We start from the raw sequence: 12,711 nt of genomic DNA on the forward strand, positions 1-12,711 counted from the left end.
CATCAAATAGTGAGAAAACAGGGGTTTTACTGTGGGGAGAGGGACATACAAAACAACAACTGAATATCTTATAAATAAGTTGGAAACAACAGCAAAAACGGAAAAACACATTAAGTCCTTATTTTGGTGTTCACTTCATTTAATGTCAACTTACCTGACCGTTTCTGCTTCTCTCAGACATATATTAGTTATTGCAAATAAGGGAAACCATGGGACCTATGTTTCTGTGGGCCATGCTTATAGGGATACATATAGACACATTGCAACATTTAGATGTACAAGACGTTATGTCGAAAAACAAACTTTACAACATTGGAACGGGAGTGTGGGAGGGACAAGTTGAATGGGCAGGGGGAAGGGGAGGTTGAGGCGCGGGAGATGGGAAGGGATGGTAAGGGGAAACAAAGGAGGAGGCAGAAATGCTTGTTAAGAAATGTACTCATTACTTACCCATGTAATTGTAACACCTCTGTATGGTATTTTCACAATAAAAAAAAAACAATAGGTAGTTAAAAAAAGAAATATTTGAACAAAAATGATTTCAGTATGAATTTGTAATTTGTCAATAATGGCTTGGAACCTGGTGACTTAGGGAATCCTATGACTTTTCTATGTGTGTAGGAATGTAAAGAGAACAGAACTATTTCCACATGTATGCACATGTTCTACAAACCCATCAATATATGTACCTATGTAGAAATTTATGAGAATTGAAAAGTGTATGTACCAATACTCTTCTTTTTAAAGGAATCTTATTGTCAAGGTGATAGACAGAGGGATTAGAATTATATATGTATCACCGAGTGAGTACATTTCTGGTCATATGTTATTACCCACTGATCATTTCTCCCATACTTTTCTTCTGCCTCAAATCTCCATCCACTCCCACCAGTTGTAAATTTTATTTCCAACGTGTTGTTTTGTCATTGTTGTTTTTTCTCGGTTTGCTCTTTGACCTTTGTCTCAGATTTTGATATTTCTCTTCCATTTCTGATTCTCATTAACTTACATGTAGTACACAGTGTACCAAAATCAAATACCATGACTACATGATAAGAAATGCACTTACTATGCTCATGTTAACAGTAACCCTTCTGAACAGTACTTTCACAATAAAAAAAAAAAAACTTATAAAAATGGGGAAATAAAGAAAAGCACAAGTAAAAACAAGTAGCTTCCAATAGTACATTTAAAAAAAAGCAACAAAGATAAGCCTATGGTTTCTGTAGCTTGGAGTTCATTTTGCTTAGCCAATCTTCTATAGTCATATGTATATTGCTATTAAGTTATTGTGATACTTTTCTGAGTCTAAAGTGAATGTATACAAATTTTTGCAAATAAGAGGAACCATGGATTCTATGTTTCTTTTGTTCTGGCCCTTCAATACATATGATTTTTTCCAAGTCTTTCCATGTCCTTAACATTGGGATTATATCATTCTTTATTAGAGAAACATAGGAATCCATTGTGAATATACACCACATTTTCTTGGTCCATTAATCTATTCTCAAGCATCTGGGGTGGATCCTTGTTTTCCCTATGGTAAATAATGCTGCAATGAACATGACTTTGCCATTCTAAAGGGATGCGGTGAAATCTCAATGGTCACATTAATTGAATTGATTTTTTGCCAGAGCTGTTGAGAATTTCCACATATGTCTTTTGGGCATTCTCAATTCCTCATCAATGAAATCTCTCTCTAAATATTTACCCTTCTTATCATATGGTGGTTTTATTGTTTGGAAGTTTTTTGGGGAAATCAAGTTTTTGAATTTTCATTACATTTCAGATAAGAATGTTTTCTGTTTCATAATTGGTAAAGAACTACTCCCAGTTTTTTGGCTTTCTATTTACCTACTTAACTAGGCCCTTGTCATGAAGAAGCCCTGCAGGTTCAAGCATTGCCATTTGTATACCTTTTATACTTGATGCATTTAGGCATTTATATTAAGAAAGTTTCAAAGTCTTCTAAGGAGGCCTAGTATTTCTCATATTCCTTCCCGTCAGAATATTTTCCTTTAACTTCAGATCTTTGATTCATTTGGAATTGATGCTAACAGAAGGTGATATATAAGTATGTAACATTATATTTATAGCTATTTAACCAATTTTTCCAGAATTGGTTATAGAATATAGCTTATTCATTTTTTAGCATTTTCCCTGCTTAACTTTGAACTTGCCAAATATAGTTACATTTTCTTGTTACTACTGACACTTACATTGTAGGTACCAGGGTATATATCCTGCTCAGTCTAATAGAAGATTGTAATAGTTTAACAGCTATGCACATATAAATATAGAAGATTAGCTTAAGCAAAATAAACTGCAAAGTTTCGAAACAAGAGGACCTTCATTTTTGGTATTTTTCTAAAAATTCTGTAAGAACTATCTCTCTTTTTCTTGTATTTTTAACTTTATTTTCCATAGGGTTTCTTCCTTGCTGCAGCTCTATTTGATTTTGTAGCCTGTGGTTGTATGCACATTAATCTAAATAGGTCACGGAAGGGGAACAACAAAATCTTGCGATAGAGGGCACAGAATTAACGAATATTCCTCAGAGGGCAACATGATGGATGAGACATGTACAATTAGGGAAAGGGAGATTTGAGGCAAAATAAGTGTGAGAAAAATGAGGGATATGGCAAAATATGACAAGAAAAGGATTCATTGTTTTACATGCATAATGACCACTTTATAAATCACATTGAAAATAAGATTTAACTAAAAAAGAAAGGTGTTGTTACATACACTTCTCTTGATTTAAGTTTAATCATTTATATATATATATATATATATATATATATATATATATATATATATATAGTATTCCTTATACAGATATGTGTTGATAGGTTGTGTCTCTTTACTTGCCTACTGAAGTAGAAAAGGCACAGGTTTCCCTGAGTCCACAGGTTCCAAACTATCCTTCAGTAATTAATGAGGAATTCATTCTTGCTCTCTATTTCTAGAGAAAACCAATATATATTTCAAATTACACGATGGGTGAACAAATGTGACCATAATCAGAAATTCTCTGATTTCACCACCAATAATTATAAGCCAAATTCTCAAAATTTTAACACTCTTATCGGTCCTCAAATAATTCAACTCCACTGATTTCATAGAAATCACCCCAACAATTTTGTCAAGATGGATTTTCCTAAAATATACATCAAAGTGTATTCCATTTTGCATCAGGAATTTTGTAGACGACAGTGCCAAATTAACTATAAATATGTGGGGGCCATATATACATGTGGCAGGTTGACAATGAAGATAAAATCATTGAATATGGTTTCATGAAAGTGCCTTGTTTTGTACTCGGCAGTCACAGCCCATTTTTCTTGTAACACAGCAAATATATATTCTCAAATTACTAATGATGCATATCCTCTTGCCCTATAAGTATCACATTCTATGCACAAACATATCCTATCTTCACCAAACGCATTTTGTGCACTTATTTTTTTCCTTGCCACAGGCTCTGGAAAGTACTCACAGTGTCCTTCAGGTGAGAATACACATGGAAATCATTGAGATGGATGAGCATCTTGTATAGTAAAATGTACACTTCAGAATTTTGGTTGAAAAATCCTGTCTAAATTTTCATGCCATTCTATATGGAATTGATGTAAGATTAATATAAGGGATAATGTGTCATTAAACATTTGTTAAACATTTATTGGGTTTTACAATTATTACAATAAATGAAATGGAAGTTAATATTCACAGGAAAAGTTGAGGAAAGTTAGGGAAGCATGCACAATTGGACTCAATAATTGAAGTTTCCATAATCCTGCCTTACCAAATCTATGTGGAAACTGACATGGTGAGTTGCAATAAATAAAAACACCTGGATTTAATTCTGGGTTCAAGGAAAACAATGTGTACTCTAATGAAATTTGAAAGTTCGAATAAGTATTAGAAATCAAAACAAATGTATTTCATTGTTTGAGCTTCACGATGTATTTATTAATTTAAAATGTAGGTAAAGTAATGAGAAATGGTTTCAACTCATGTTTTGTTCACTGGCCATTCCTGCAGAGTAGTAAGAGAAAACAATATTATTTTTCTTTCTGTGAAAAAGACTCAAAGATATATTTCTGTATTCTGCCTATAAAGAACAAGGAAATTGAGTAGTGGTTGGAGAGAAATGCAAAAACTAATAACAGCAGTGATTGTCAAAAGTTTTATTTTTCTTTTCACTTTTATTTCCATTCAAACTTTGTCACTGTATACACAACTTCTCTAAATTACTCTTTGACACTCTTTCCCAACACATTCAAAGTTTGTTGAACATTTGAAGTCTGACAGTAGTCAATCTATTTCTTTAATTATTATCGTCCAGTTCTTCAAACTTACTCTAAATTTTCCATTCAGGCCCAGTTATTTATTGGCACAAGTTCTGAAATATCCCTCTTATGAACTGTTTATGAAAATGTTATGCATCCCCGAAAATTAGAAGGAATCCTTCAATGGTTGTACTGGAAAGAAAATCTACAGTGAATATACTGTATAACTTTATTGCAATGAACACAAATCAACATGATAGTTTGATCTCCATTTCAATATTTGTGAAGGAATGCCTAAAAACAAAGCACACAGAGTGATTATTTCATGAGCTGTATCCTACCAAAGCTACATGCTTAAAGTTAGGCAAGCAAAATAAAAGGGATAGCATGCAAATACTTTCAGGTACAATTACGAGCAATGTGACATCACTCAAATAAATAAAATATTTTTACATTATTATATGCGAACAAAACAAATACCATTATGAAGTGACAGTCACATTGTGAACTGTTACGACGTAAATATCTTCTCCAGGCAAAAGAATATGTAAATGTCACATGTCAGTATGAACATGGGAATATTGGATTTTATGAACATGGAAAGGATTGTCATTAGCTTACATTACCATTTCATTGTTAAGAATATTTTCTCAAATATATATGACTTTGAGAATTCTATGCCAGAGGCACATCAACACTTGGAGCATTTGCCTGGACTGAAACAAGGTAAGAGACTTGAAAGCAATGACCAAATCATGGATTCAATCCTCATTACCAAAGAAGCAAAACAAAAAATATATGGTACAACCTGTGATTAAAGTTTATCGTGATTGAGTAAAATCAAGTATTGAAAGTGGACAAATCTCCTGAGTTTTAAATTCCAAAAATCATAGTAATGTGCTCTGCCTCAACTTATGGGTGCTGAACAGCATAGGGAAAAATTGTGACATCATTTCAGTTTGTACACATACACCCACACCCCCACACAGAAACAGAAACACAAGGATCTACAAATGGGTAGGTAATAAAAATATCTGATCATGAACAGAAATCTTCTCACAGGTGTATAATTACAAAGATAGAGTTGATTAAAACCTTAATTTCCATCAGCAAGTAACCTGGTATCCTACATTGACATAGATTCTCTTATGAATTCAGATTGCTAGTTTCATCTACTTTTAAAAGCCAAAATAATTATGCTTTTATAACTAAGACATATTAGAATAAGGGAACAGGATTAGTATTACCATGGAGTTACATTCAGTGTTCTAACAACCAAGGAACTTAGAGAAATATCACTGTCCCTCAAACATGACTGACTTTCAAAGAGAAAATGCAAGATGGTCCAAATAGAGAGTCAATAAAATCTAAATGACTCTTATTTCATTTAAATTAATTCAAAGATTCTGGAAGTACCCATGAGTATGAGGCATTGTTTCTATACATTGCATGCCATTTCTGTCTCTGGTTTTTGTTGCAGTTTTCAATGGGCTTCAACTCCCAGGCCTGTTCTCATCAAGGCTAATGCAGTCCCAATAAAACAACAATTACACTTCCAATTCTCAGGTGCTGAATTAGTGATGAGAGCCTCATAGAAGATCCTGGTGGACTACCATGAAACCTGATCCTCAGATGTCAGCCTCTTACAGGTTTCTAATTGACCTGTATCAGGCTTCTTTTCTCTGTTATCCATACGGTATTGATGGCATTTTTTGGTCTATGAGTAACCATGATTTTTCTCAAGGACAATACTCTATAATATTCCATTTTGGGGGCCTCATTCCTTAAACGAAGCTGAGAAAAATCCTTGACTTTATTGATTTGTAATGACAGCCTCCTGTGTAAAACACTTGAGACGCTTGAATTAACACCATTGTCACCTGGCCTGGCTCAAGTGTGGTTTTTGACCACAAAAATAATTTCCCATGTCCTGTACATTTTCCTCTGCATGAAGAAGGATGCTAATCGCGATAACCACGAGAATAAACATATTCTCTTGATCAAATACTGAATTGATCTGCATATATTGAAAACAGTATCTGATTTAGAACTCTTTATAATCTTCACGAATAAGAAAATTATCATTCTTTGTAAGGATGGATTTTTCCAATACTGTTATCCCCTCAAGTAGCAGTTTCTTCACTCTCTAAACTGCCAAGTCATCTTTCAGACAACATTGAAATATATTTTACATACATCTGACAATCAAATGCATTTTCTTTAAAGTGCTTTTACCTTTTGAGGTATAGAATACATAAGGCCCCAAAGCTGGTTCAATATACCCAAATCAATTAATATTATTCATCACATCAACAGGAGCAAGAACAAGAACCACATGGTTATCTCAATAGATGCAGAAAAAGCATTCGATAAGATCCAACACCACTTTATGATGTAGGTTTTCGAAAAATTAGGAATCCATGGAATATTCCTCAATACAATAAAGGCTGTATATGACAAACTTACAGACAGCATTATACTTAATGGTGAAAAACTAAAGCCATTTCCTCAGGAACAAGACAAGGATATCCACTCCCTCCACTTTTCTTAAATCTAGTATTAGAATGACTCGCTACAGCAACAAGACAAGATGCAGACATAAAGGGGATCCAAATAGGAAAAAAGGAAAAACTCTCCCTCTTTGCAGATGACATGATCTTGTATTTAAAGAATCCCATAGACTCCACTCCCAAATTACTCAAGCTGTTTCAAAACTTCGGCAAAGTAGCAGAGTATAAAATTAACCCCCCAAAATCCATGGCTTTTGTGCATGCCAACAATGAGAAAAGTGTGGCTGAAATTAGGAAAGAAACTTCATTTGTAATACCCACATGAAAAATAAAATATTTAGGAATTAACTTAACCAAAGAAGTGAAGGACCTCTATGATGAAAACTTTAAAAATTTGAAAAAGGAAATCAAAAGAGAACTTAGAAAATGGCAAAACCTCCCATGCTCCTGGATTGGAAAGATTAACATCATGAAAATGGCATACTTCCCAAGGCTATCTACTAATTCAACGTGATATCTATCAAAATTCCAACCTCATTCTTCAAGGAAATAGAAAAGGCAATCCAAAATTTCATATGGAACAATAAAAGACCCCGAATAGCAAAAACTCTCCTCAACGGAAAGAACACTGCTGGAGGAATATGAATACCAAATTTCAAACTCTACTATAAAGACATAGTAATCAAAACAGCTTGGTATTGGCATAAGAACAGACCTCAGGAACAATGGAAAAGAATTGAAAACAAAGAAATGAACCTACAGACCTATAGCCATCTAATCTTCGATAAGGGAGCTAAAAAAACAGAATGGAAGAAAGACAGCCTCTTCAGTAAATGGTGCTGGCAAAATTGGTTAACTACTCGTAGAAAACTAAAGCTAGATCCTTATATATTACCCTGCACGAGAATCAAATCCAAATGGATCAAAGACCTCGAAGTCAAAGCAGACACTCTGAAAAACATTACAGGATGGAATAGGAGAAACCCTAGATCTCCTTGGCTCAGTTTCTTAATAGAGACCAGAAAATACAACATATCAAAGCAAGGGTTGACAAATGGGATTTCATAAAGTTGCAGAGCTTCTGCATGGCAAATGACATCGCTAGAAAGATCAATAGAAAGCCACGGATTAGGAGAAGATCTTCACTAGCCATACAAAAGACAAGGGTCTCATATCTAAAATATACTTGGAACTCAAAAATTAAATCCCCCAAAAACAAATCCTCAAAGAAACAACTGCCCAATAAAAAAGTGGGCTAAAGACTTAAAGAGAAACTTCTCTGAAGAAGAAAGAAGGATGGCAAATGGACACATGAAGAAATGCTCAACATCCCTAGCAATAAAAGAAATGCAAATCAAAACAACATTGAGATACCACCTCACTCCAGTTAGAATGGCAAAAATCAAGAACTCTAACTAAACACCAGATGCTGGAGGGGATGTGGACAGAAGGGAACCTTACTGCATTGTTGGTGGGAATGTAAACTTATTCAACCACTTTAGAAAGTAGTATGGAGGTTCCTCAAAAGACTTCACATAGAGCTCCCCTATGACCCAGTAATCCCACTTTTGGGCATTTACCCAAATGTTTACAAACAAGACCACACTAAAGCTACCAGCACAACTATGTTTATTGCAGCATTATTTACCATAGCTAAGATTTGGAACCAACCCGGATGCCCCTGAGTAGATGAATGGATCAAGAGAATGTGGTATATATACACAATGGAATTCTATGCCTCCATCAGAAAGAATGGCATTGCCACATTTGTTAGGAAATGGAAAGCTTGAAAAAAATTATATTAAATGATGTAAGCCTGGCCCAAAAAACATAGGTCCCATGGTTTCCCCTATTTGCAATATCTAGTATATGTATTAAACAAGCAAAAAAGTTCAAATAATGTGAGTTAGGAAAATGAACCCTTAGATATGTATTTTATTGTTTTATTCTTTCATTCATTTGTTTCTAACGCATTTATAAGATTATTTCTTTGTTGCTTTGTTTGTCCCTCCGCCACAATATAGCCCCTGCTTTCACTATATTTGATGTCGGTATAACTTGTGGAGGAGCTGGGGGAAAAAATCGTCTAATGATACAGGTGGACCTGTTGCAACAATTAGAAGTACAAGTAGTCATGTCGAAAACGAGCTTTACAACGTTGGTGTGGGGAGGGGGTGGGAGTTGAAGGGCGGGAATTGGGTGGGGGGGAGGCTGGGAAGGGATGTGAAGGGTAAACAAAGGAGGAGGCTGCAATTCTTGATAAGTTATGTACGCATTATCCTGCCCATGGAATTGTAATCCCTCTGTACAGTATGTTCACAATAAAATAAAATAAAATAAAATGAAAAAAAGAATACATGAGGCCCCACCATTATGACCAACTTATATATAAACAATTTGATACTAAGTTGAATGAGCTTGTTTTTTTTTCAGTACTGACCACAAAGGAAATACTTGAAAACATCAATGTATCTAGAATCCACTGTCTCACTTACAAAATGATGAGGGCCAATATTGACAAGCAACACAAATCAAACGATTCCAAGTGGAATAAATGCTTATGAAGAGTACCTGGCAAGCCCAATTACTGTTCATTTTTCCTGTATTTGCTCCATGCCATGTCAGTAAAAGAGAATTCAAATTTTAATATTCCATATATTCAAAAATGCAATCTATTCTGGGACTACATAAGGACAAGTATATCCCACCAATTACAATTCTTTAATCTATCTCATAAATACTCTCACTCAGAGATACAATAACTTTTGAAGTTATACATTTATTTTGATTTTCCTCTCTTCAAAATATTGAATGTTTTCATATTTCATAAGGAATGTGAAATTAGAAATCCATTTATGTATAGGTGGTTTAACATTCATTATAAATTCATTTATTTAATATAAAGCTACTTAATCAATTTCAGAATGAAGGCATAGTACGCACCCACATGTGAATACATTAGTTAATTACCAGTTAAACATACTCCCATTCACAATTTCAGAATTGATGAGATGAATGAATCCTGAAACCATGAAAATGGGAATAAAAATATTTGTGTGACATATCACTGTCATCTACGCTTTCCCTTATTGAAATTGAATATAAGAGAATGAGAAAAAATAAATAAAAGAAAAAATATAAACACAGAACAAGAATGAAGCAAACATTCAGATGCAGTAATTTTGTTTTGAAGTAGTTTGGCGGATGACACTTTTTATCGGTCCCAGTGAAATTACTCTTGAAGTTTGCCACGAATCATAGGGTCAACAGATCATACAGAAATTCAAAACTTACATTGTAATGAGGAAAAATTATGGGTTTGGAGAACAGAAAGTTTATTCATTTATCCTATTCGTAACTTTCGAATATGACACAATAGGGTGTCCTAGTAAAACCACCAGTGATTATAGAGCAGGCATGTGAATCCAGAGCACCTTGTGCCCCAGAAGGCTCACTGGTATGAACAGACACAAGGATTCCAAGATACGCATTAACAGCACTAGGAGTCCTCACTATCAATGCCACATGTGCAGTAGCAGGATCGCCAGTACTGACAGACACAGAGACCCGAGGATACACATTCACAGTGCCAGGTGCCGCTTGTACAGATGACGCGTATGCCTGAACAGAACCGAGGGCTCCAGAGTAAAATTCCCAGTTCTGTACTTCAAGTTGAAGGCCCAAAGTTCAAGGCCCAGGCCCTGATTTCAATCCTCAGACCCAGATTTCAAGGACGTGTTAAACTACCAGCCTATGAGTTCATGTCCAAGGCTTTGAGTTGAAGGCCCAGGTTGTGAGTTCATGCCCAGGTTTGAGTTTCAAGGCCCAGGTTGTGAGTTTAGGTCCCAGGCCCAGTTTTAGACCCAGCTATGGGTTGAAGTCCCAGGTAAACAGTTCAATGTCCAACCATCCAATTTGAGGCCTATAGTTGAAGGTCCATGGCCACTGTTTAAATCACGGGTCATAAGTTCTGGGTCGAGGTCCTGAGTTTACTGTCCAGGACATAAACTCAAGTGCCATGACTGGGTCAAGGCCCAGGCTATGAATTTAAGTTCTAGGACCCATGTTGAAGTCCCAGGTTCCCTCTTCCTCTTACAGTTCAACATTATGGGATCAAGGCACAAGCTGTGAGTTGAAGGCCAAGTCTTTGAGTTCAAAACCCAGACCCAGAGTTTCAGGCCCAGTCTATGAGTTCAACTTCCAGATTCCAATTCAAGTTTGAGGTACCCAGTTCAAGGCCCAGATTACAAATTAAATACCAAAGAATTGAATTCAAGACCAAGGCACAGACATCAAATCCTAGGCTTTCAGGTTAAGTAGCAGACCAGAAGACTAAGGCCCAGACCATGAGTTGAAGGCCAGGCCCCAAATTGAAGCACCACTATTCACTTCTTGCTGAGTTAAAGTTCCAGGACTGCAGTTCAAAAATCTGGATATAAAATCAAATCACAGACTGTCAGTTAAAGGCATTGAATTCATGCCCCAGGTTGGATGTTCAAGGCCCAAACCTAGGATTAAAGCACAGATTGTGAGATAAAGAGCAAGACTCACTTCAAGATCCAGGTTGTGAGTTCAAGGCCCAAGCCCAGAGTTTCAGCCCCAAATATGATTTCTATTCCTAGGCCCCAAATTCAAGTCTCAGGCACCCAGTTCAAAGCCTGGCAGGATTTCAAATCCCAGGGTGCAAGTTCAAGGTCCATGCAGCATTTCAGGTACCACCCACAAGCCCCTATCTGTATGTTCAAGTCCCAGGCACTGAAGTTAAGGATAGGCCATGAGGTGAAGTTACAGATCCTGATTTTGCAACCCAGGTAATGTTCATGTCCCAAGCTTTGTTAACATTCCCTGCCACATGTTCAGATTGCACACTGTGAGTTCAAGGCCTGAACACTGAGTACAAGGTCCAGGCAAGGCCTAATTCAAGTCCCAGGTTGTGAGTTCAAAGCCCAGCAAGGGAGTTCCAGTCCCAAGCCTGAGTTCAACTACCAAGCTCCATGTTCAAGGTTCAGGACCAATTCATTGCCTAGGCTGTGTTAATATCCCTGGCCCCATGTTCTAATTGCATACTGCAAGTTCAAGTCCCTGACACTGAGTACACTGTCAAGGTCCAAGTCCTATTTTGTGAGTTCAAGGCCCAATATGCAAGTTCCAATCCCAATCCTGAGTTCAATTCTCAACGTCCAAGTTCACATTCTAGGCCCCATGTTCAATGCACTAGGACACAAGTTAAATGCCATGGATGTGACTTTAAGTCTCATACCCTGATTGCAAGTCCCAGGCTGACAATTCAAGACCCATGTGCCCGAGTTCATTGCTCATGGTTTAAACTCAAGTCCCAGAAAATGAGTTCAAGATCAAGTCCCTGAATTTCAGAACTAGGTCAGAATTTCAAGGCTCAGTCTGGCATTCCAGTCCCAGTTTCTGAATTCAAGTCTCTGCACCTGAGTTTAAAGACCAGGTCATAAGCTGAAGGGTAAGCGCCTGAGTTCAAGGCTTAAGCTGGTTATTCAAGTCCTGGATGCGAAGTTCAATGCTCTGGCCCTGAGTTTAGGTTCCATGCTGAAAGTTCAAGTGTTTCACCCAAATTCAAAGCCAAGCAGAAAGCTGAATACCTAGGCCCCAACTCCAAAGCATAGGCTGTGAATTCAATTGCCAAGTTTTGAATTCAAGCCTTAGGCCCCGAGATCAAGACTTAGGCTAAAAGTTTAAGTCACAGGTCCTGCGTTTAAAGTTCTGGCCACAATCCAAGTCCCAGTTCCTGAATTCAAAGATCAGGCATGTGTTCAAGTTTCAGGCTGTGAGTTTAAATCCCAGTTTCCCACTTCCACCAGAAGTTCAAGATGCAGGGCCCCATTCAAATAACACATTTTGAGATGAAGGCTCAAGCTGTGAGCTAAAGGTTCAGTGTG

This window comes from Dipodomys spectabilis, unplaced genomic scaffold, assembly GCF_019054845.1.
Source record: "Dipodomys spectabilis isolate Male_0828 unplaced genomic scaffold, ASM1905484v1 ptg000533l, whole genome shotgun sequence".
NCBI classification, from domain to species: Eukaryota; Metazoa; Chordata; class Mammalia; order Rodentia; family Heteromyidae; genus Dipodomys; species Dipodomys spectabilis.